At 38.5% G+C, this 24,796-nt stretch overlaps 1 protein-coding gene across 2 annotated transcripts in view; it reads right to left on the bottom strand.

Annotated features, from left to right (window-relative positions):
• GRM8 (glutamate metabotropic receptor 8) overlaps positions 1 to 24,796 on the bottom strand; it is a 764,868-nt gene that overhangs the window by 444,111 nt on the left and 295,961 nt on the right. The window lies entirely within an intron of this gene.

A 24,796-nucleotide genomic window follows, 5' to 3' on the forward strand; every position in this document is an offset into this window, starting at 1 on the left:
GAGAAGCAGTGATTAGGAAAAGACATTTACTTAACACACTTAATGAGGTTAGCTACTTTATAAAAACACATGACTCAGTAAAGGATATTGTTTCTCAAAATATCTGTCATTCTCACCTATTAAAAGCAATCACTTTTTTGCATTATATGTATCAAATAAATGACATCAATAACTTAATCATATATCAGAGGTTTTTTCCAAGTTTAAACATTATTTTTGTGGATGTCTTTAAAAAAACCAAAGTGTACAAAATGTGGGACAAGAGAGAAAGAGTGGAAAGAAGGCTCTTTTAATTCATTCAACCTAAGTCCAAGGATAAGTGTCTGGATTAATAAAAGGTATGAGTATGTCTTATAGGTGAGACCTCCTGTGAGGAAGGAAGGTCCTTTTGTTAATTTTATTTATTAGTAGACTTCCTTTAAGATTAATTTCCTTTTTTTAGCTCATAGTATTGCAGCAAGATTCTTATGCAGCACCATAATATGTTACGAGACAAGTGGTCTTCAAGACTGAGACACTAGCCAAGTTTCAAAGACACAAACCCTCAGTTGATATATATCTCCACCATGAAAATCAAAATGGCAGAAATCCCATCCCACTCACACGGAAAAAGAAAAGAACTCTTCTTTTGGCCTCTCTTTTTAAAGCAACGAGAAGCCAAAAAGAAAAGTTTAGAAAAGATCTCTGCCCCCTGCCGATGGGCTGGGCTAGGAGGAGAAGAAGGAGGTTTCCTTCGTTGCAGTGGTACAGTTATAACATATTCTAATACTAGAAGAAAAAGCAATATAAGCAAGATGTTTCAATTGCATTATGGTTTAAGCAGGCTTTTTGAGTCGCATGACAAGAAAATCATCATTTATTTATAGCATTGCTTCAGTAGGCAAAGGCATTTTTTCTTCTAAACAGTTGACAATGCGTTCAGTCACCCAAACGTTACTGGATGCCATTATGTGCTATGCATTGGGCTGGACACTGGGAATGCGTAGTCTAATCCAGCAGTTACCAGCTAGTCTGGGAGAGGGACATTCCAATAAATTATCATGGAACATGTAATAAGTTTTAGAATGAAGAGAGTATACCACACTTTGGGAGCCCAGAGGAAGGAGTAACTCAAGTGCTTGAGAGAGCTGGATTTTAAATGCCAAATATACATAAATATAGGGACAAAAATGGGACATTTCTGGTAGAAGCCAAGGTATGAAAGAACCTTGGTTGATCGTGACCTATGGTTGAGACTGGCTGGGGCTGAGGTTGGAAAGAATGGACAGGTCCAGCTTGACAATGACTTTGTTATACATGCCAAATAATTTGGATTTGATCTTGAAAAGGATGGAAACCCACTGCAAGTTCATGAGCAGGAGAATTACATGATGAGCTGTATGCTTTAGGAAGAAACCTCAGGTAGCCAAACAAAGAAGAACCATGTGGTAGCCAGACAATGGGTGTCCAGTGTGTTGTGATCAGATTTAACATATGTGACAATACTGTATGATTAACAGTGCTAGAGTACTGAAGGTTATTTTTTGTATAAGTTAGAGCACTGCCAAAGTTATCCCCGCAATAGAAATACCCTCACTAACCCTACACTATGCTCTTCACGGGTGGGAATTGCCCATAATCCACAGACAGAGCCTGTAGTTAGTTAGTCCACTGATATGCCATGAATAGTTGTGATGACTGATTCATTCCTTCAGTAAATATTTATGGCATGCCCACTATCTGCCAGATACCATGTGGGGCATATGGATTTACAATGGTGAAGAAAATAGACATGGCCCTTGCCTTCACAGAGTTTAGAGATGTTATGGGTAAAACAGGCTTAATGCAAAACAAACCCGCAACATAAGTATATAAGTACAAGTTATGGCAAGTCCTATGAGGAAGAGCAAGGACATTTAATTTAGATTGAGGAATGTTTGGGAAAAGTGTCCCTAAAGTTGGTATCACTTGGTTAAGGTCAGAAAGAAGAGAGAATGGGAGAGCATCACACGGGAAAGTTCAGGAAAGAGCCAGTGGAGTTAATGAGTGAAGGGGAGAGAAGTGTGAGACAAAAATGAGAGGTAATTTGGAGGCCAAATCATGCATGGCATGCAGGGCCTGCAGAAGATTATGTGTAATTAAAGTGCCTGACATTTAGTAGCCCATAGGAATATGTCTTGTCTATGACCGCCACATTTCATGGAAGAAAAATGAATGAGGACCATTGAATTATGTAAGAGGGCAACCTGGAGTGAAAAGAATAGGAGGCCATGAGCCCAGTGAGGAGGTTATCAGAACAGGCAATGGGAAATGATGACTAGGGTAATGCTGCTGGTACTAAGGAGGGGCAGGGGGACCTGTAAGAATCTGAGTTAGAATCAGTAGGGCTTTGTAATGTTTTTCCCACCTTTATTGAGACATGACTGACAAATAAAAATTGTATATATTTAGGTTGTACTGATTAGATCTAAGTAGTGAGGTAGTGGGAAACCATTAAGCATGACTCTAAGGTTTTGGCATTGGTGATCAGTTTGTGTGATGACACCATTGAACAAGTAGGAAACACAGGAGGGTGAACAGGTTTGGAGAGGAGGAAAGAATGATTTTGATTTAGGATGAGTTGTTTTCAAAGTACCCATGGAACATCAAACCGAAAAAAAGTGAGTCTGGAGCTAAGGAGAGAAAAGGCAGTTGTAATCACAATGTTGCCTGATGCAGATACAGTAAGAAGATGAAGTGTTGGGAACGAAGAGATCACTCAAAGAGAATATTGAAATCAACAACAGGAAAAGGTGAGTGACAGAGCTCTCTGAAAACCCACCAGCTTGGGGAAGGGAGCTAGTGAAAGAGACTGGACAAAAGTGATTACATATTTTGAGGAGAAAACTTTGGGGACAGTAGTCTTAAGTTGAAGACTATGCATAATGTGTTTAAAAATCAAACAAACAGGGCTTCCCTGGTGGCGCAGTGGTTGAGAGTCCACCTGCCGATGCAGGGGATACGGGTTCGTGCCCCGGTCTGGGAAGATCCCACATGCCGTGGAGTGGCCAGGCCCGTGAGCCATGGCTGCTGAGCCTGCGCGTCCGGGGCCTGTGCTCCACTACGGGAGAGGCCACAACAGTGAGAGGCCCGCGTACCACAAAAAAAAAAAAAAAAAAAAAAAAAAAAAAATCAAACAAACAGGGCTTCCCTGGTGGTGCAGTGGTTGAGAGTCCGCCTGCCGATGCAGGGGACACGGGTTCGCGCCCCGGTTCGGGAAGATCCCACATGCCGCAGAGCGGCTGGGCCCGTGAGCCATGGCCGCTGAGCCTGCGCGTCCGGAGCCTGTGCTCCGCAACGGGAGAGGCCACAACAGTGAGAGGCCCGCATACCGCAAAAAAAAAAAAAAAAAAAAAAAAAATCAAACAAACAAACAAAAAACTGTGGTGAGTGGAAGCATTAGGTAACCACAGAAATGCAAGACCCAAACTGTAACACTCTCTGGGGAACAACAGCTGTTTCAAAATATGACTGCTCTTTTAAGAAAATTGCTCTGATTACTTAAGGATCCTATTAAAGACATGCCATATCCAAAATATCATTCTGAGATTAATCCTGACTCCATAGCCAGAAGAAATGAAGGCCAGAAAATTTTGATTATGACTATTTCAGATGAGGCAAACAGGCAATCCAGACACATGGTTTAGTCTGAATTCATTGATGTATTCATTTACTACAGATCTAGTGAACATTTTTGCTTGTAAAAAGCTGAGTTGGGTTGGAATTTTACATAGTCTATTCATGTTTTTATTCTTTTACCTCACCTTTTATCTGTCAGCCTGGTCAGTCGGTATTTTCCTGGAAAGAGGGACTGCACAATTAATTTATTTCAGCTGAGCCAATCCTTATGAAGATCCTGCACCACATGGCATTGTGCTGTTTGGTGCCTTATGGATATTTTATTAAATTGTGGAGTGTGTTACTCTCAAGTAATTGGAGTCAGAAGATTAGGATTTTTTTCTTAGCCTGGAAACTCATTCACAATTTCTATCTTCACATCAGTCAAGAAGCCACACTCATAAGCACTCATAAAAGCACATATCGTCTACTACATTTCCGGAGCTATGGACATTCTGTCTCCCATTCTGTCCACAGAAGTCTTATAATTGAATGACAAGATGTACACATAAGAAAAGCCAGATAAGGATGTAAAATGATGGACTGCTAAAAAATAATAGCAGAAGATCAAATGAACTGCACTAATAAATGACAAGTCCCTCCCCACACCCGCCAAATAGTCCAATGACTTCATAAGAAGAGGTCGTTATATACTGTTAGAGTTGAGGTAAAGTACCAATGAAATTTAGTCAAACATTCAGGCTTTATCAAAGACGTGCTTTCCTTCAATACTCATTATATGTTGTTTCAATTTTTAAAGAGACTCTCTGACTTGATTTAGACTCCTGGGGTGGGAGAAGGAAGAGGAGCTGCTCTCCATCAAAGCACATGTCTATTGCATCTATTTCTTCATACCTCACTCTGGAAGAGTACTGATTGTGTACAATTCAAGGAACACTAGCTTTCTTATTCTACAGCTGTCCCCAGGTCTGCAAGAAATAATTTTGAAAGTTTAGCACTTAGGAATGTTATATGGAGGAATTTATAATTGGCTGTTTTCTAGAATCTTCTGTCTGACTTCCTCATTTGTGTCAATGTTTTCCTTTTGATTATTTAGTGATAATTAAAAGATCATTTGCTGAACGGAACATTTTACATTCACTCTACAACACACGTGATCACTCCTTCTCAGTCTCATTCACTCTTACCTCCCTAGTTGTAGCGAAAGCGCTCTAAGATTGGCATTATCACCACATTTCTGATGAGGAAACTGAGAAACAAGGGGTGTCAACAGCTGGCAAGAGGTTGGAACCCAGGTTCAAAGTCAGATCTGACTCCAAGACTAGCCTTTTTCCATCATCTTTTTCATCACTTGCCCAATTGACCAGTGGCTCAAGTTGGTTCACAATTTCTGTCAAGTTCTAAGTAAATCAAATCGAGTCTCTGGTTATATAACTTGTTAGATCTGCATGACAGAATGATTTTGATACATAAACAAATCAACAAGGTTACCATTTTATCAATGGTTAAGGTTACTGGTAAAAAAGTGATTGGTCAAAATTGTTGGTTAACCATAAGAGACTGTTTATAATTGACCCTAATAAGAATGTGATATAGTCAGTCAACTATTATTAAATTATTTCTTATGAATGCACTTGCCAATAATAGCAATGAGCGAAACCAAATAACCAGTTTTTTTGTTTCTCTTTTAAAGACAATAGAAACATGTTAACTCTTAAAAGTGCCGGGATCCCAATTCCAATTCTTAGGGAGTGAGGAATTTCCCCACCATCACCAGGCAATCCTCTGACAAAAACTGGGTGCCCTACAATTCAACTCATTTCTGATACTATCTACCTGGATATTGTCAGATTCCACAGGTTAAGGGTTCAAGTCCTACAAGACTGTCCGCCCAGCCCCGCCCCACTTCAGATGTCAGTCACAAGCTCTGCTTGTTACCTGTGCTTCTGACCAACTGGTTATAGATCAGAGGTTCCCAAAATCTCCTCCTTGGGTTCAATTAATTTGCTAGAGAGGCTAACAGAACTCAGAGAAACATTGTACTTACTAGATCACTGGCTTATTATAAAAGAATATAACTCAGGAACAGCCACATAAGAGATGTACAGGGCAAGGCATGGGGAAAGGGCACAGAGCTTCCATGCTCTCTCTGAATCTCCAAGTGTTCACCAACCCTGAAGCTCTCCAAACCCCATCCTTTCCAGTTTTGATGGAGGCTTCACTACATAGGCATGATTGAAATGGCCATGGGTGGTTGAACTCAATTTCCAGCCTCTCTCCCCTCCCTGCAGGTTGGGGGGTGAGACTGAAAGTTCTAACCCTCTAATCCTGTGGTTGGTCTTCCTGACAATGGGCCCCAACCTTAGGTTACCTACAGGCTTTCCCAAAGTCATTCATTAACATAACAAAAGACACCTTTTTCACTCTCATCACTTAGGAAATTCCAAGGATTTTAGGAGCTCTGTGCCAAAAACTGGATAAAGACCAAATACTATTTCTTATTATACGTCACAATATCACAACTCTATGCCCTACTCTTTTTTTTTTTTTTTTAACATCTTTATTGCAGCATAATTGCTTTACAACAAATGCTGGAGAGGGTGTAGAGAAAAGGGAACACTCTTGCACTGTTGGTGGGAATGTCAATTGATACAGCCACTATGGAGAACACTATGGAGGTTACTTAAGAGACTAAAAATAGAACTACCAGACGGCCCAGCAATCCCACTACTGGGCATAGACCCTGAGAAAACCATAATTCAAAAAGGGTCATGTACCACAATGTTCACTGCAGCACTATTTACAATAGCCAGGACATGGAAGCAACCTAATTACTCTTGACATCATTTCTTTCCACCTTTCTGGAGACATACGTAAAATAACCATTTGGCCCTAATGTAATTGGTCCTTTAGTGACAGTTCAGTAAAATTTGTTCTAAGGTTTGAACAAGTGTAATCACGCCTTTTGTAACAGTACTTTCACCTCCTTATGTGGTGTACAACTGGGACTTAGCAGCAAAGTATACAGTGTGATGAAAGTTTGTCTCTTTGTCAGCTTCAGGTGCACTTTGTGAAAGAGATTTACTTCACACATCGCAGTGAAGTAAAAGTGTTATCTTGAACAACATGCATTAAAAGAGCAAAACTGCACTTAAATCTGTGCTCATTCCCACCCACCCCCCAAACCTGTTATGCTTTTTCCTCTATCAAATGCCAAGTCACCCTTAAAGAGACTGAAAAGCAATGAAATGAGGGAATGAAAGTCCTGGTACAGAAGGGGCATGAGTGCCTTGCTACTCCCCTCTTTGTCCCCTAAGAGTGGCAATGGGGACAATCCAGTAGGGAGAGGACTGGCTCAGAAAGCCCCTTTCCTGCCAGTCTCCGTGTGACTCAGAGATGCTCATGCTTGGAAGGCAGATTGGGCTGGAACAGGTTCACAGGGTCAGTTTCCTACATACTAGGCTTTCTAACATGCCCTCTTTTCATCACAGATCCACTCAGAGGCACAGAGTGGTATGGCGGTTATGAATGTTGTCTCTGGGGCTAGACTTCCTAGCTCCAAATCCTGGCCCTTCTCTGACTAGCTGCGATGCTGGGTAAGTTGTGTGACTTCTCTGTGCCTCTGTCCCTCAATCTAAAGATTGAGAGGATGCTAGTATCTTCCAAATGGGTTATTGTGAAAAGATTAAGTAATCACTCGACAGATTAATTTGTTTCCTCAGAAAACACGTTCATTGTAAATTGTTTAAAATAAAAATTGACAAACCCCAAACAGAAAGAGTAACTCACTTTCACCAAGCAATACTTACCTATAACATTAATTCTAGACTCCTCAAATTTCATTCCCCAAATGTACACAGAATAACAACTCTTACTAGCAAGTCCAGTCAACGGGGATGCTAAGTACAAAAGGTTCTACGTTAGAAGGGAAACTTGTGCCCATCACCACTAGAACTAAACGTCTAATGTGTTGCCTCTTCCCGCTCTTGAAAACTGGAAATGTCTAAGGAGACGTGGGTATAGTAGATGGGAAAAATTCAGGAAAAGAAAGGGTGAGGAAGAAGAAGAAAAATGGGGGTGGGGACAGGGTGAGAAGGGAAATGACATGACTTGGGGGAAGAAAAAGAAGAGGGAAAAGAATCAGAGTACAGAGAGGAGAGATTAGAGGGCAGACCATCCACACCAGAAGTATCTTTGGAGCCGGGCAAAAACTCCACTCTCTTTAGGGTCGAAACAGCAAATGTGGAGTTAGGAACATTTGGAGAAGGAGAACTTGATGAGGTTTAAATAAATTTTACTACTGTGTTGTGTGCATTTGTATTTACATGAATTATTTTCTGAGTACTATTTTTGGAGTGTTTTGGGATTTTTATTTTGTTTTGTCTGGTTTTTTTTTTTTTTTTTTTTTTTTTTGCTATTTCAAAGTGGATTCCCAGATACTGGGGCCAAAAGTATGACAGGAAGGTTTTGAAAGATAAAACTAACTCCCTGTAAATGCTCAAATGCTCACTATGAATAAACCCTCTAAGAAAAGAGAAATTTCATATTTTCTAGCCCATTGCTTGGAAAAACCATCATGCCAATGACCACTAGAATCAAAGTGAGCACTGGTTAAATTTCTTACCCTTCTGGATTAGGAAATAAACAGTACTGGACTTTGGATTAAGCTCATTACAATTACAGATGAGAAATTAGTAATTCAGTTACAGATGAGGAATTCATTACAGAATCATGCCAATTAAATTAGTGAGGGGGAGAGTAGACAATCGTGGCATCCACCCTTCTTCAATCATTCAACAAATATTCATTGAGCACTGTTACAGGTCAGATGTTTTTTAGACACAGAGTATACAAGAGTGAATAATATAGAGAAGGTCTCTGACTTCACAGAGCTCACATCTCAGTCAATCCCTAGGGTCTTGTGAAGCCTGATACCAGTGGGCATTCATTGGATGTGTGATAAATAAGTGAATAAACAAGAAATTCTTATTTCATGATGTAGTAGAATGATCTAATAAAGAGATAATAAGCATATCCATGTATTAAAAATACCATCATTCAGAAAAAGGCTAAGCATCTCTGCATCTATGTTATATATGTATGTAACATAAAGTTATTTCCAAATACCTTCTGCAAATAGGACACTCTCAGTAGTATCTCAACAGCAGCTCAGAGCCTGCAAACTATGAACATTCTTCTACACAAGTTAATATCTTAGTCTGCTTACCAGCATTACCTGAATTCTGCTATAAATTGGCTTTCAGTACAGCATTTTAACAGATACTCAAAGGGGGCTGACATTCTTGATTTAAAGCAGAAGGAACTAATAGCTGAAAGATTATTATTGTTTTAGCTATATAACTCTTCAGAGCAAGGCTTGCACCACAACCAACGTACAACAGTGACTAAGCTAAGAAGTGGACTTCAGGGAACAAAAATAAAGCAACAAAAGCATTTAAAAACTCCATCTTTCAAGCAAATGTAAGTACTTGTAGTGTTTCTGTAGGTAGTTCACAATAATTTTCCATGGCAAGATTTGATCTATGTGTTTGAGGCATATAAAAGTTAAAAATATAGTTATATATTTAACTCTTTGGATTCAAATAGAACTAAAAAGAGAGAAGAGTAAAATGACATGTTTTTGATAGCAAGCCTTTGTATAGTTAGTTATTTAAAGAACTCTTTTAAAAAATTTTTAACAGTTTTATTGAAGTATAATTGATATATCAAAAAAAACACTACATATGTTTAATGCATACAATTTGATGAGTCTGGACATGTGCATACACCTATGATACTATCATCACAATCAAGGTAACAAACATATCCATCATTTCCAAGTTTTCTTGTGTCTCATGCCCCCTTTGTGTGTGTGTGTGTGGTAAGAACACTTAACATGAGATCTATCCTCTTAACAAAATTTTAAGTGAATACCATGCTGTTAACTATAGGCACTACTTTGTACAGCAGCTCTCTAGACCTTATTCCTCTTGCATAACTGGAACTTTACCCCCATTGAATAACAACTTCCCATTTCCCCTTCCTCCCAGCCCCTGATAACCACCATTCTCTCTGCTTCTATGGTTTGACTACTTTAGACTCCTCACATAAGTAGAACCATACAGCATCTGTCCTTCTGAGACTGGCATATTTTATTTAGCATAACATCCTCCAGGTCTGTCCATGTTGTCTCAAATAGTAGGATTTCCTTCTTTGTTAAGGCTGAATAATATTCCATTTTATGTGTATTCCACATTTTCTTTATCCATTCATCTGTCAATAGACATTTGGGTTGCTTCCATATCTTGGCTATTGTGAATAATGCTTCAAAGAACACAGGAATGCCGATAACTCTTCCAGATCCTGTTTCAATTCTTTTGGTTAAGTACCCAGTCATGAGACTGCTGGATTATATGGTATTCCTCTTTTTAATTTTTTTGAGGAAGCTCTACTATTTGTCATAGTGGTTGTACCATTTTACATTCCCACTAACAGTATACAAGGGTTCCATTTTCTCCACATCCTTGACAACAATTGTTATATTTTGTTGTTTGTTTGATCATTGTCATCTTAACATGTGCAAAGTGATATCTCATTGTAGTTTTGATGTGAATTTCCCTGATGATTAGTGATACTGAGTATCTCTTCATATACATAGTGGCCACTTGTATGTTTTCTTGGGAGAAATACCTAAGTCCTTTGACCATTTTTATTTATTTATTTTTAAATTTTATTAAAGTATAGTTTATTTACAATGTAGTGTTTTTGACCATTTTTAAATTGAGTCACTTGGGCTTTTGCTATTGCACTGTAGGAGTTTAAGGACTCTTGTTAAAATAAATTTTAGACTAGATTTTACTCAAAACAGAAAGCAGTTAGTAACTTGAGATGCAAGACTCCCCATACACAAAAGAAATTAACTCTATTACCATTTCCTTAACTAAAAACCCATTTAGAACAAATAGAAAATAATAATAATAGTGTATTGAATACTAGTTCACCATGCTTTAATATCTCATTTCACCCTCATAATGTCTCAGCGCTACTGAATATGTAAGGTAAACATCATAAACTTGAGGAAACTGTCCCCGAGGTCAAACAGCTAGGAAGGAGTCAAGTGCAGACCTTGTGACCCTTTTCCTAGTAGCCAAGTATATTCATTGTACTTTGCTACTATCTCTCATAATTGTCCCCTTGATCATTAAAACTCCTGAATATAATTAAACAGCATCAACAGGTAAGGTAGTATGACCAAAATGTGAACTCCAAAGTTTTATACCATCAAGACTGAATAACTTAGGAAAATGGATTTTGTTCTGGTTCAGGCTGGACAAAAATCTCATTCATTAACATCCTCTCAAAAGAGTGTCCTGCAGGCTTCTTCTCTACATGAACCCAGGCATGCCCACCAACGCTCGCGGAGCATTCACTGTGTGCTTACTATATGCTGAGTGCTCTGTGGAAATCTGGAGATACAAAAATGAGTAAGAAGCCACAGTCCCTGGTCTTGAGGCACTCACAATAAATAACACAATATGTAAACAGTATTACAGTTTCATGTGAGAAATGCTACAATGCAGGGTAGCCTAGGGGTATGGGACCAAGAAAACAGAATCTAGTTAACTATGAATAAGATTCACCAGCTCCTGCCAGTGACCGTAGGAATACATGGTCAAAGAAGCGTAAAAAGTAGCTGTATGGTACATTCAGACACACCAGGATCAACAAAGTCAGAAAACATTGCAGAAGTAAGCTTATGATTGATTTAGCCAGCCAGAAACCAGCAAAATCTATTTCTAGTGGAAACTACCAGTCATCAGACATATCCAGTATTTCCAGTGAAAATGTGATTGTCATTAATAATTTAAATACGATGTAATAAAATACCTTGTGATTATGTACAAGGGGGGTTTAATTTTACTTTTCCACAATAAGAAACAGACCACACATCTTGAAGTGGAAGGAATACAGAGAAAAAAATTTAAATAACCATTAAAATGGCCATTTGAAAGGGTTAGAACAAAGCATCAGTTCTAAGAACCAAGGAATTTAGTTGGGTTCAATGCATTTTAATCACAACCAATCAAACAGTTTATGCACGGCTTTGTTTATTTCAATGTTAAAACACGTCAGAACTTGCAAGAATAGTTTTTTTAAAGTTTATTCCTATTATTGCAAACTGTGAATGCACAAGCCAAGGCAAAATCGGAATCATTTAGAGATTCACTATCAAACATTCTTTCACTGAAACCAAGAAACGTCTATACCTGCGGTGTTACAGGAACAGAGCAGGTATGTTATAACATTTTGCATTAAATTATATCATTTATCTAAGGGGGTTCTTAGAAAAGAACATTAAGCTTTCAATAATCCTAACATCATTCAAGCACAAAAATGAAAACTGCAGATCAGAACTGCAAATGACAAAAGGATAACCATTTGTTACCTCATAAATTTCTATGGTATAATTTCTATAATTTCCATTCATGCCGTGACTCCCAGATAAAACTCATTCTCTTTACAAATGCATTATATCTTAACAATATACTATAGCAAGTGAATATCTATAAAATAAAAAGCAGTTCGGCTTGTGGGAAAAAAATCCTGAAATATGAATAGTATGACAGACGTACTGGCTCTACCATTCTAACAGCAAGTTCACTCAAGCCATGATATAATTTTCTCATTCCTACATTGGATCATGCCCATGTCCCCTCTGTAGGACCCTCTCTGGCTATCAGTTTCATCATTTGTAAAAAGAAGGGTGCTTGATGGGACAACCTCAAGATTCCTTTGAATTTCAGCATTTTGTGTTTCTATGAATATACTACATATACTGCCTCCCATGAGTACTGTGAATTATGTAAGTAAGTTCTAATATGGAAACAGAAAGAACATCATGTAAAATACAATAAATCACTTGTTGAAAAGCCTACAGGAGAAGAACTAGAAGAGACATAAGAAAACTTATTCAATTCAAAATTATGAAGCCTGGGTAGCTTAAAAACTAATTTTTATGAGGGTATTAGGGTCTCAGTCAGTTGCTTTGGGTCTGGAGACCAGTTTGTCAAAGCACTCCCATTCCTTCTCAGTTGATTGAAAAGGAAATGAGACAGGGGGTTCAGCATAGGCATGATGGAGACATCCATGCAGATTTGTCCATTAATAGCTTTCATTTCACTATTCCATAAGCCTCCCTTCTCCTCTCATCTTTGAATTTCCCTCTCATTTCTTTATCCTACTCCACTTTCCTTTTCTTCTTTTTCTTTGCTCCTCTCTGACTCCCCCCTCTTCCCTTTCAAAAACCAGAATATGGTGACAGGTCACCTGATGCAGCACCCTTCCAAGTCTGCCTGTCCCACTGTTCCCTAAGATTCACTAACAGGACAGAGCAGCAAAAAGAACTGCTGTGTGGCCTGGAGTCTGGTTAAGCATGGAAACGAGAACACATTCATTTATCTCCACTTCCTCTAAATATCCAACTGAGTATCAAATGGAGAAAACAGGAAAGAAATGTCATCGATGTTTCGAAAGCTGAAAAGCAGGTGATGATCAAGTCATAACTGACTTGCCAGGCAGAAAAAAAAAAAAAAAAAAAAAAAAAAACTGAAAGGAAAGCCCTCAGGGCACGGGGATGCAGCTGATATGAAGAGAAACAAAGCAGCCACTCCACCCAACACCAGGAAGGCTCTAGGAGGGGAGGCGCCAGAGACTCCAGAGGTGGGGGTGAAAACAGAATTGGGTGAAAATCTCTATGTCTTCCTCCAACTACACACCCGCTGCACAGAAGATCAGAGGGTTACTGTAGAGGATGAACTCAAGGACACCAGACCCAGCAAGGACCGCGCAGGTTTCTATAAAGTGAAAGCCTGTATGCTGAATGGGGATCCCCTTGTCCTGGGCCCCCTTCCCTGCTTAGCACCCAGACTCCAGCTGCCTAACTTTCATCTCCCAGGCAGGAAACTGGAAGAGCCTTCTCGGGAGAAACTGGCCAAAGGGTGACACCATACTGATACTCATTGATGCATGTCCCCCAATTAGATAATCATGTCTACTTGCTCATTTTAAAGTAAAGCCATAGTCAGGGAACCTGACCCACAAGTCGCAAGCTTCCAAACAGCACCAGGACCACATTCTCAATGTCACACCAAACAGAGAAGAACTCAGCGGACACAGAAACAAGACATAGCAGAAGATGACTTCAAGAATATTAATAACCTCAGAGAGAAGACATTCTGTCCACGCAACAAGAACAGGAGGCTATAAAACAGGAGCTTTCAGAGAACAAGAAAGAGCTCCTGGATATTAAAAAAGATAAGTGAGATAGAAATACCTCCATAGATAAGACATAAGAGAAAGTCAAGGAAATATTTCAGAAAGTAAAACAGATGAAAAATTATCATGAAATTAGGGAATGTATCCAGGAGGTTCAACATTCAAACTTTGAAGTCTCAAAAAGCAATAGAGAGGCCATTACCAAAGAAATAAAAGAATATTTCTGAGAACTGAAGAACACGAGTTTTTGACTTGAAAACACCTGTCAAATTTCTAGCAAAAAGAAAAGAGAAGGATGAGGAAGGGAAAGACCCACATGAAGGAACATTCACACAAGATTTTAGAATCACTTGAGAGTGAAAACAGATTATAGAAAAAGGGTTAGGGCTCAGAATGGCTTCTGGATCCTGAACGGCAGAACTGCTGGTCAGAAGAAAACAGGGCAACACATTCAAAATGATGAGAAAAGATGAGTTTTATTCCAGACAAACATAACCACCAAACTATAAATCAAATGTATGAGTAAAATAAAGTCTATTTTGGAGATACAGAAATCTCAAAAAACTATCTGCTTTCCATGCACCCTTTTTAGGAAGGCTCTGAGGATGTACACCATCCAAACCAAGAAGGAAACAAGAAAGGAGAAGACTCCGAATCCAGGTAACAGGTAATCCAACACAGGGAAGGTAAAGGGATTTCTCCAAGTGATGATAAAGTGAGGTCAGAGTTAACAGGATGGAACTCGTCTAGAGATCACCCAGTCCAGGTTAGAGCAGGAAGATGGAAGACTCCAGAATATCTCCAAGAAAAAAAAAAAAGAACCAGCATTGATGGATTATTTGATGTGTTTGGATGTACTGAAAGAATATGTATAGTTCTGCAAGAGTTTGAAGATGAATTCATAGTAGATACATAGAAAAATGAAGCTTATGACAAAGCAAGGAATTAATTCCAGGAAAAACAAAATGTGTATAGAAGAGAAATGTTATTTTAGTACCCTATCCAGATCAATTGTAATGTCATGTGTAGAGTCATGATAATATAAACACTGAATATTAACTGGACCAAAATTGCAATACAATCCTGCTGGAAGGATTGGAGAAGTGTGTGTCTATGTGCACATGCATGTGCAATTTGTGTATGGTGTGTATTTGTGTATGAGTTGTCATCATCTTCCAGAGTAGGAAGACCATAAAGATGAAAGTTAAAAAATCAAGATAGCAGCATAAACATGTTGTGTGGAAAAATAGAGACAAAAACCAGGAAAAAAAAAACAACTAAAGATATTGAAAACAAATTTTCTAGATTCAAAAGTGGGAGGACTGAGGTGTGTGACTGTGTGATTGCTGTTTTTGTTAAGCCTGGTTGCACTATATACGAAATCACTCAGTTAAAGTGCGTGCTTGGGGCACTGCCTTTTATAGTCATAAAGTGGGAAGAAAAAAAAGGAGCTGAAAGATGGCTTTCTATCTGTTAAGAGAAGCCTCTCCTGTAACTGGGTTTCTCTTAAAAATGTTTCTGCATGTTTACACCTAGACCTGTATTACCTTACCTAATTGGGGGTTTTGTTTGTTTGGTTTTTGGTGGCATCGCAGATGCTTGTTTAATCTTCTTGGGACCAAAACCCGGACAACAATGCATAATGACAAAAATAATAATTAATAGAAACATGACAACCCACGTTGCCAGAGTTTAAAGCACCAGATTTCATCTCAGTTAAAGCTAACCTGTCCCTAGGTGTTTCCTATCCAAACTCCAAAGATATATCAGTAACTGTTTTCAATGACATAAAAGACCTATCATTTAAACAAAACCACAACTGACACTCTATCTGGATACTATTTGCAATTTAAAATAATGTTTGTTGTTATGTTAAAGAAAATGAGTTCTCTCACATAAGGATATAATTGTCACCCAGGTAATCTTATTTGAGTATTTCAAGGACCACAAGGGAATGAAGCTCTATGGGCAAAGTGGCTGCAGAATAGAGGGGGGCACCCAGAGGTGGGTATGTGCAGCCATGGGCATTGGTGTAGGTGACTCTAGTGTTCTCGCTATCAGGCACATGAATTTATGGTAGCTGTGGTAGGTGCTCAATCACACTTCACAAGAGAAGGAGGTGGAAATGAGAAATATACCAGAGGCTGTCATCATCCATACCCCTCCAGTTAGGATTTGAAGCCTTGGCAAAGGTGGTTTCAGGAAGATATGAGGAGATATGAAGGAACTCCTTGGCCAAATTTTAGCTAATCCATCTGGAATTGAAACTTGATGAGTCCTAAGTGGGGGATAAATCACAGATTTCAATAATCTGTGATTTGAATACATCTACATTTTTAATATATGTTGTACATTGAGGCACTGGAAATTAATCTGTATGTCATAGTTCTCCAGAAAAGATTTGCAGTGATTTTTTTTCCAACAACGAATGGGCGGCCTCCCTTTAGACTATGTGAAAGATGAGGCCCCTACTCAACACTCACAGGGGATAAAGGTGAAGCAAACAGCAACAGTGGGGGGGAAAGTCTCCTGCCAGCACTGCACCAGGCATGGGGGATGAGAGACCACACCCTGGTTTTCACAGAATTTGGGATCCAAGGGGTGAAAGAAAGAAAAGGTATTGGATCCATAAGTCATTCCTTCATTTTAATACCAAATAATAACTATTCATTTTAAATCTCATGGATTTTGTAACACCAACTGGGCATAAAATTGTGAACAATCATGCAACCTAACAATGTAACTCCCAAAGTGTTAAGTTCTTTTCCTGCAATCATCACTGTGCAACAGGGATTATACTGTCTAATCCCTCTGGGTGTCACAGGTGTCCCAGATGTGGTGATTTATGTGAAATCAGGTGATGGCATTGTTTTCTGGTAACAGATTTTTCTCACCCTCCACCAACTCCTATCTACAACCCTCACAAGGGTGATATTACCTTTCTTTCCCTCTTTGTTTTTTGTCCTATTGAAATGACATCTGCGTGATTTATCTTTTTTTATTTTAGAAAAAAATATTTACTAACCTTCTTAGATGTCGATGGTGTCAATAGGAACCAGGTTCTTATCAGGCTCTAATTGGACATAGCTTTGTGCAAAGGAAATTAATGCACATGGGAGCCTCTCAGAGCTGACACTTTATGGGAGAAGCTTAATGAGGAAACAGAGGGAGAAAGAGGTCAGTGCCTTTCATGAGGACCAAATCCAGAGCCAAATAAATGCTAGTTCACTGTCCTCCAGGAAAATAAGTCTCCAGTGAGTGTCTGTGGGACTCAGGTAGGCAAGATCACAATTTACGTGAGAAAAGGCAAAAAGTGGATAAGAGGAAAGAGAAGAAGGAAAGGGAAGAGGCTACAGCATCTGGATGAAAAGGAGGTATTTCTGAATAACTTCAGGTGAGATGTGACATAAGAGAACATCAAGAACTCAAATACAGGAACTTTTTCTTCCTGTTTTCCATTTATTACTATTAAGCATGAAAAATAGCCAAAATAACACTTGGTTTGTCATTTTTAGAGCTCAGAGCATACATTTCATCTATTTTCTGCAGCATGGTTAGCATTCAATTTATTTTTCCATGGGTGCTATAGCACAACATGGGCATAAAACAGTGAAAAATTAAATAGCTCAAAAGTGTAGGTGTGCTTCTGTGAAATTTGTGCTGAATGAATTTCTGGAAAGTAGAATGCGGTACTAGAATTGCTGCACATGTGTCCTATTATTAAATATCTAACTCTTCTAAATTGGGAAGGATAATAACAAGCAATCTTGTGGGAAAGCTGAAGACCTAAACAATATGATTCTGAAACCAAAATAAAACTGTTTTGTTATTTTTTAATTTTTATAATTGTTAAAATATCATTGTGGCATCATAGCACAAAAACAGAAAGAAAAACAGCTAAAGAAGAACATGGAAAAGAATACTCCCCATAAGCTTACTATCCTAGCGTTCAAATTTTTTTTCAACATATTTCAGGCTTTATCCACATAAACCCATAATTATTAGTTTTTATTAATGTGCATATACTTTTTTGTGTTTGTTTTTCCATTGAGCATTGTACTGTTAGTATTCTTCCATGCTATTTCAAGAGAAGCAGCAGAAAGAACAATGGGTTACTAGCAAGATGTGCTTTAGGTCTTAGCACACATGAGTTCCTTGTACTGTCCAGATAGTCATCATTTTCATAGCTATTCAATCTTCCTTGGAATTGATATAACCAATTGTACTTACTCTGCTCCTTGTTCTCGAGCATGAGCTACAGTTCACAGGTCTAAGTACCATTGCAATACACACTTCCTTAACATAGCTTTTTTCTTCTTTTGAAGACTATCCTTGATATAATTTCATGACAGGTGAACATGTTTTTATATGCTTTATTCCTTTTGGTACATACTACCAAACTGTTTTCCAAAAAATTTATACCAATTTATACTGTTAGCAGCAATATAAATATGATTGTACACAACCTACAGGATGAGAGAAAATATTTGCAAATAAGGCATTAATATCCAAAATATATCAACAGCTCATACAATTCAATATCCAAAAAACCCAACTAAAAATGGGCAGAAGATCTGAATAGACATTTCTCCAAAGAAGACATGCATATGACCAACAGGCACATGAAAAGATGCTCAACATTGCTAATCATCAGGGAAATGCAACTCAAACCTACAATGAGATATCACCTCACACCTGTCAGAATGGCTATCATCAAAAAGAACACAAATAACAAATGTTGGCAAGGATGTGGAGAAAAGGAAACCCTCACACACTATTGCTGGAATGTATAAATTGATACAGCCACTGTGTAAAACAGTATGCAAGTTTTTCAATAAACTAAAAATAGAACTACCATATGACCCAGCAATTCCACTCCAGAATATATATATCTGAAATAAACAAAGACAGTAGTTAGAAAAGATACATGCACCCCAATGTTCAGAGTAGGGTTACTTATAACTGCTAAGATAAGGAAGCAACTTAAGTGTCCATAAACAGCTGAATGGATAAAGAATATGTGATAGATATAGATATAGATATAGATATAGATATATACACACAATGGAATACTACTCAGCCATAAAAAAGAATGAAACTTTGCCATTTGCAACAACATGGATGAACTTGGAGGGTATTATGCTAAGAGAAATAAGTCAGACAGAGAAAAACAAATACTGTATGATATCACTTATATGTGGAATCTAAAAAATACAACAAACTAGTGAATATAACAAGAAAGAAACAGACTCACAGATATAGAAAACAAACTAGTGGTTATCAGTGGAGAGAGGGAAGGGAGCAAGGTCACTGTAGGGGTAGGGGCTTAAGAGGTACAAATGAAACAGCAACATAGATCAATGGAACAGGATAGAAAGCCCAGAGATAAACCCACACACCTATGGTCAACTAATCTATGACAAAGGAAGCAAGGGTATACAATGGAAAAAAGAGAGTCTCTTCAATAAGTGGTGCTGGGAAAACTGGCTAGCTACATGTAAAAGAATGAAATTAGAACACTCCCCAACACCATACACAAAAATAAACTCAAAATGGATTAAAGATCTAAATGTAAGACCAGACACTATAGAACTCTTAGAGGAAAACATACGCAGAACACTCTTTGATGTAAATCACAGCAAGAGCTTTTTTGACCCACCTCCTAGAGTGATGGAAATAAAAACAAAAATAAACAAATGGGACCTAATGAAACTTAAAAGCTTTTGCACAGCAAAGGAAACCATAAACAAAACGAAAAGACAACCCTCAGAATGGGAGAAAATATTTGCAAACAAAGCAAAGGACAAAGGATTAATCTCCAAAATATACAGACAGCTCATGTAGCTCAATATCAAAAAAACAAACAACCCAGTCAAAAAAATGGGCAGAAGACTAAACAGGCATTTCCCCAAAGAAGACATACAGATGGCCAGGAAGCACATGAAAAGCTGCTCAACATCACTAATTATTAGAGAAATGCAAATCAAAACTACAATGACGTATCACCTCACACCAGTTAGAATGGGCATCATCAGAAAATCTACAAACAATTAATGCTGGAGAGGGTGTGGAGGAAAGGGAACCCTCTTGCACTGTTGGTGGGAATGTAAATTGATACAGCCACTATGGAGAACAGTATGGAAGTTCCTTAAAAAACTAAAAATAGAATTACCATATGACCCAATAATCCCACTACTGGGCATATACCCAGAGAAAACCATAATTCAAAAAGACACATGCACCCCAGTGTTCAATGCAGCACTATTTACAATTGCCAGGTCATGGAAGCAACCTAAATGTCCATCGACAGACGAATGGATAAAGAAGACGTGGTACACATATACAATGGAATATTACTCAGCCATAGAAAGGAATGAAATTGGGTCCTTTGTAGAGACGTGGATGGACCTAGAGACTGTCACACAGAGTCAAGTAAGTCAGAAAGAGAAAAACAAATATCGTACATTAACGCATATATGTGGAATCTAGAAAAATGGTACAGATGAACCAGTTTGCAAGACAGAAACAGAGACACAGATGTAGAGAACAAACGTATGGACACCAATGGGAGAAAGCAGCAGTGGAATGAATTGGGAGATTGGGAATGACATATATACACTAATATGTATAAAAGAGATAACTAATGGGAACTTGCTGTATAGCACAGGGAACTCCACTTCGCTGTACAGTAGAAACTAACATAACATTGTAAAACAACTACACCCCAATTAGAAAAAAAAAAGAGGTACAAACTATTATGTATAAAATAAGCTACAAGGATAAATTGTAGCTTGTTGTACAACATAGGCAATATAGGCAATATTTTGTACAACATAGGGAATGTAGCCAATATCTTATATAAACTATAAATGGAGGATTACCTTTAAAAATTGTGAATCACTATATTATACATCTGTAACTTATATAATATAGTACATCAACTATATTTCAATAAAAATAATACACTAAAAACATGATTATACAGCATCCTTGCCAATCTTGAGTATTTGATGTTTAATGTTTTGCTAACATATCTGAAAAGGGAGGGATATACCACCATATTATGTAGATGTTAAGTGTTAACTTTATTATATTTTATGATAATTAGTGGAAGTTTTCGGGAGTCCTGGAAGTTAATAAAATTTTAAATTATGACCCACAGTCCCGTAAGGAACTATAGATATAATTTAACCTAGTCCTGCACCCATGGAGAAATTTTTGCAGCAATATCTTTGATTGAAACCTGGCCATTATCCTAGACTCCTCACTGGGCTTCACTGCCCTCATTCAATGTGTTACTAAATCCTGCTGTTTCAAACCCCAAATCCCTCTTAAATCTGCCCGCTCTTCTCTGTCTCCCCTGCACGGCCTTAGTTCAAGCCCTCCTTAGCCCTCACCTGGATTACTACAATTACCTCTTCTCCAGTATTCCTGCCTCCAGTTCAATGGTTGGCATTGTGTGTGGTCTGAAATATTAATCCGATGGTGAGTGTTATTTCTTGCTTAAGTACTCCAACAACACACCTTTTTTTTTTTCAGGACAAAATCTGAATTTTGTGACAGAGCATACAAGGCTCTTCATAATCTAGCTCAGCCTTCAGTCTCATGTCTCACCAATAACCCCACACCCATTCAACATCCACAAAGGCCATGCTCTTACAGGCCTTCACTTAGACAGCTATTGTCTTGCAAGACTTGTCTCAGGGGTCCACTCCTCCGGAAGACTTTCCTAACTCCACATCCTCTCAGTGTTGGTTGGTCATTCATCATTCCATCAACACAGATTAGAAATCTCTAATCTAAGCATTTATTCCACTGTATTATCGTTGCTTATTTAGCTGCTGATTTTCCCAGCTAGCCTATTGGCTCCCTCAGGTTCAAGATGTGTCTTTAGCTCTGAAGCCTCAGTGCCCTGCAAAGTGTGAGCTCTTAGTGGTAGGGAACAAAGGTCTGTTATTCTTTATTAATTAATAAATGAGTGAATGGTCCAGTCTCTGTTCAATATCTTCCAGTGACAGTACCTAACAAACAGCCCATCCTCTTTGTTCTGACTTTTAAAAACTAGAGAGCTGCTACTAAATTTACGCTACCTATGACTGGGCCAGTGGTCTGTTGAAATGTGCAAGGCACTGTTAAAGTACTGGATGGCCAGAAAGATATATGAAATTGGTTATCCACGGTGATTTACTAAATAGAATCCTGGATGCTCTTTGACATATGCATTAAATGTGAGTTCTATCCTAATAATAAACAAATACCTAGTAGGGAAAATGCAAATAAATATATAGCATATGAATTGCCTTTTAAGGAAAAATGGAATTCAAGGGTGATGCAGAGCCTCAGGTCCAAGCTGGCTGTCTCAGAAGGTCCTCCTGCAGGTCAGGAAAGCTGTCTGAAGGAAGTGACTCTGGAAGGAGGCTGCCCAGAGGCAAAGGTGTTGATGTATTTAATGGGCCCAGGCAGCTGCTTTCACACATTTTCAGTAATGGAAGAATGAATTGAAGCAAGAGAATTAGAGGAAAAAAAAAAAAGAAACAGGACCGAGTGTATTTGTTTAAAGGGAGAAGTAAATAAACAAGAGGAGTGAGGAGAAGTGACATGGTATCCTATTTATTCTATAAGCATGAAGACAGTGATTAAAAAATGAGATGCTCCAATACCAAAGTGATTCAATTACTATGTTGCTTCATTTGAAAGGAAATACTACCTTGTGTGATCTGTCTAGTGCTGCCCAATAGAACTTTCTACAGTGATGGACATGTCCTATTGCTGCACTGTCCAGGACAGTAGGAGCCAGCAATGTGAGGCCACTGAGCAACATGCAAAGTGGCTGGTATGACTGAGCAACCGCACTTTTCATTGTATTGGATTTAAGTTTAAATGTAAATAGCCACATGTGGCTAGTGCCCTTTTGGGCAGAGCAGAATTCTATAGTCCTACAATCTTTAAAAAATAAGACAACTTTTCAATTTAAGAAGGAAGAGGATTCAAGGGGCAAGGTTACCTGTTTGGGAGAAAATGAAATCATATTTTTATTGGTCTTTGCAATTTATAACGTACCTTCATGTGTTTTATTTAACAGGAGTATAGAAGCTGAAGATGAAAGTGAAGTCCGAGTTGATAGAGGCAATGAGAAAGGAATCAGGGCCCCATGTCCTCACTTAATTGAAGGAGGCTCCTGTGGCGTAAAGACCTTACTGAGCCACACTGGACAGGCAGGGGACAATAGTGACTAGGAATGCTGATGCTGGAGCCACACTGCCTGTGCCCAAACCCAGTTCTGTGTGACCTTAGTCAAATTACTTAACTTCTCTCTGCCTCATTTTCCTCTGCACCTTACTGGGAACAGTAGCAGTACTGACCTCATAGGGTTGATACGAGTTAACACATGCAAAACACTTAGAACAGAGCCTGACATACATAGTAAATTGCTCTTAATGGGTTAGCAATTAACCAAGGGCTCAGCAGTGTGTCACCCCCCACACCCCCACACCCCCCGCCGCTACACACTTTGGAAGGACACACTGCTCTGGTCTTTTGGAAGGACACACTGCTCTGGTCTTTTGGAAGGACACACTGCTCTGGTCTTTTGGAAGGACACACTGCTCTGGTCTTGGCTGGTCCTTCTTCTGACTCTGATATGTCTTTGCCTCATGATTGTCAGATAAGGTCTCAGACGGGGTCCCAGACAAAGGAAAGCATAACATTAAACCAATAAGAATAGACGGTGTACAACCAAGTTTTCCCTTCCTCCTGATAATTCAGTTCCAACACCCTATCAGCCTAATGGTTAGTCTATTTTGTTTGCATGGCCACTTTTCTTTCAACTTCCTAACAGGTTACAAACTATAGGTAAGTTACGAGCTGATGATTCCTATCAACTATTAAATGTTTTCATGTGAACATAACATAGTAAATGATATTCACAGGCAGAATTCTTGAAGGTCCCCTACTTTTCAGCTTGCAACTGGCAGGTACTTTGTATTCACAATCTTGCTCTTGGTTACACCCTAGCCTGTTTCTGAACTTGTTCTGCTTTTTGAAGCCTCCACCATCCTCTTCCAACTGTCACTCATCCACCCCTCACCTCTCCTTCCTCCTCTCTCCAGCCAGCACACTGCTTGGTGCAGGTGGATAGAAGCTTTTAAAGTTTTATGGAAAGCTCTCAAGAGCAGTGAAATAATTTGTCTATAATTAGAGCTGATGTTGAACATATTAGAATGGAGGTAAAATTTAGAATACCTCAGAAGAAAAGCATTAGTTAAAATAATGATAAAAAATAATAATAATTTCCAGGAGTGATGTGAAGATGTGAAATAAATTAAAGATTTTCAAGGTGTTACAGAGCTAACAAGCCACAGCATATGACAAGGGTTCCTATAATTGCTAGGAAGGAAAATGCAACAGTATTCTTTATTGTCCTCCAAATAACAAATTCAATGATGTGCTTCGAATCAGTAGAAGAACATACTCAGGTTGTGAAGATGCTATGAAAAATGGTCATCTCTAGGGACTTTATGAATTAATCCTTACCTGAGGCATGCTTCTGCATGCTTAGCATGAATTATTCTTTATAAAATTACACTGAGCAGAATAGAAAATGTAGTTTGTAACTAGGTTAACAAACAATAGATTAACAGCATTTCGTGTCAGCCATAGATAACTGAAAAGCCCAAATATATATTTATCAAAAATTCATAAAGCATTTGTTTTAAATAGAAGTCATGCTCTGTCCTTCATTTCTTACACTTGGAAAACACTGGTGATTATCCCAATAATTTCAGAGGGTAGAAGTCTCACCAGGACACTTGACTAATGTAAATGTGTCTTTACAAATCTTCATTTTCTAGTTAGAAACTGAAAAACTCATAAGAAGGAAAACACAGTCTCCTCAACAATCTGAGTTTCTAATAAACTCCTAAGA

The sequence above is a fragment of the Mesoplodon densirostris genome, chromosome 9, assembly GCF_025265405.1.
Source record: "Mesoplodon densirostris isolate mMesDen1 chromosome 9, mMesDen1 primary haplotype, whole genome shotgun sequence".
NCBI lineage: Eukaryota > Metazoa > Chordata > Mammalia > Artiodactyla > Ziphiidae > Mesoplodon > Mesoplodon densirostris.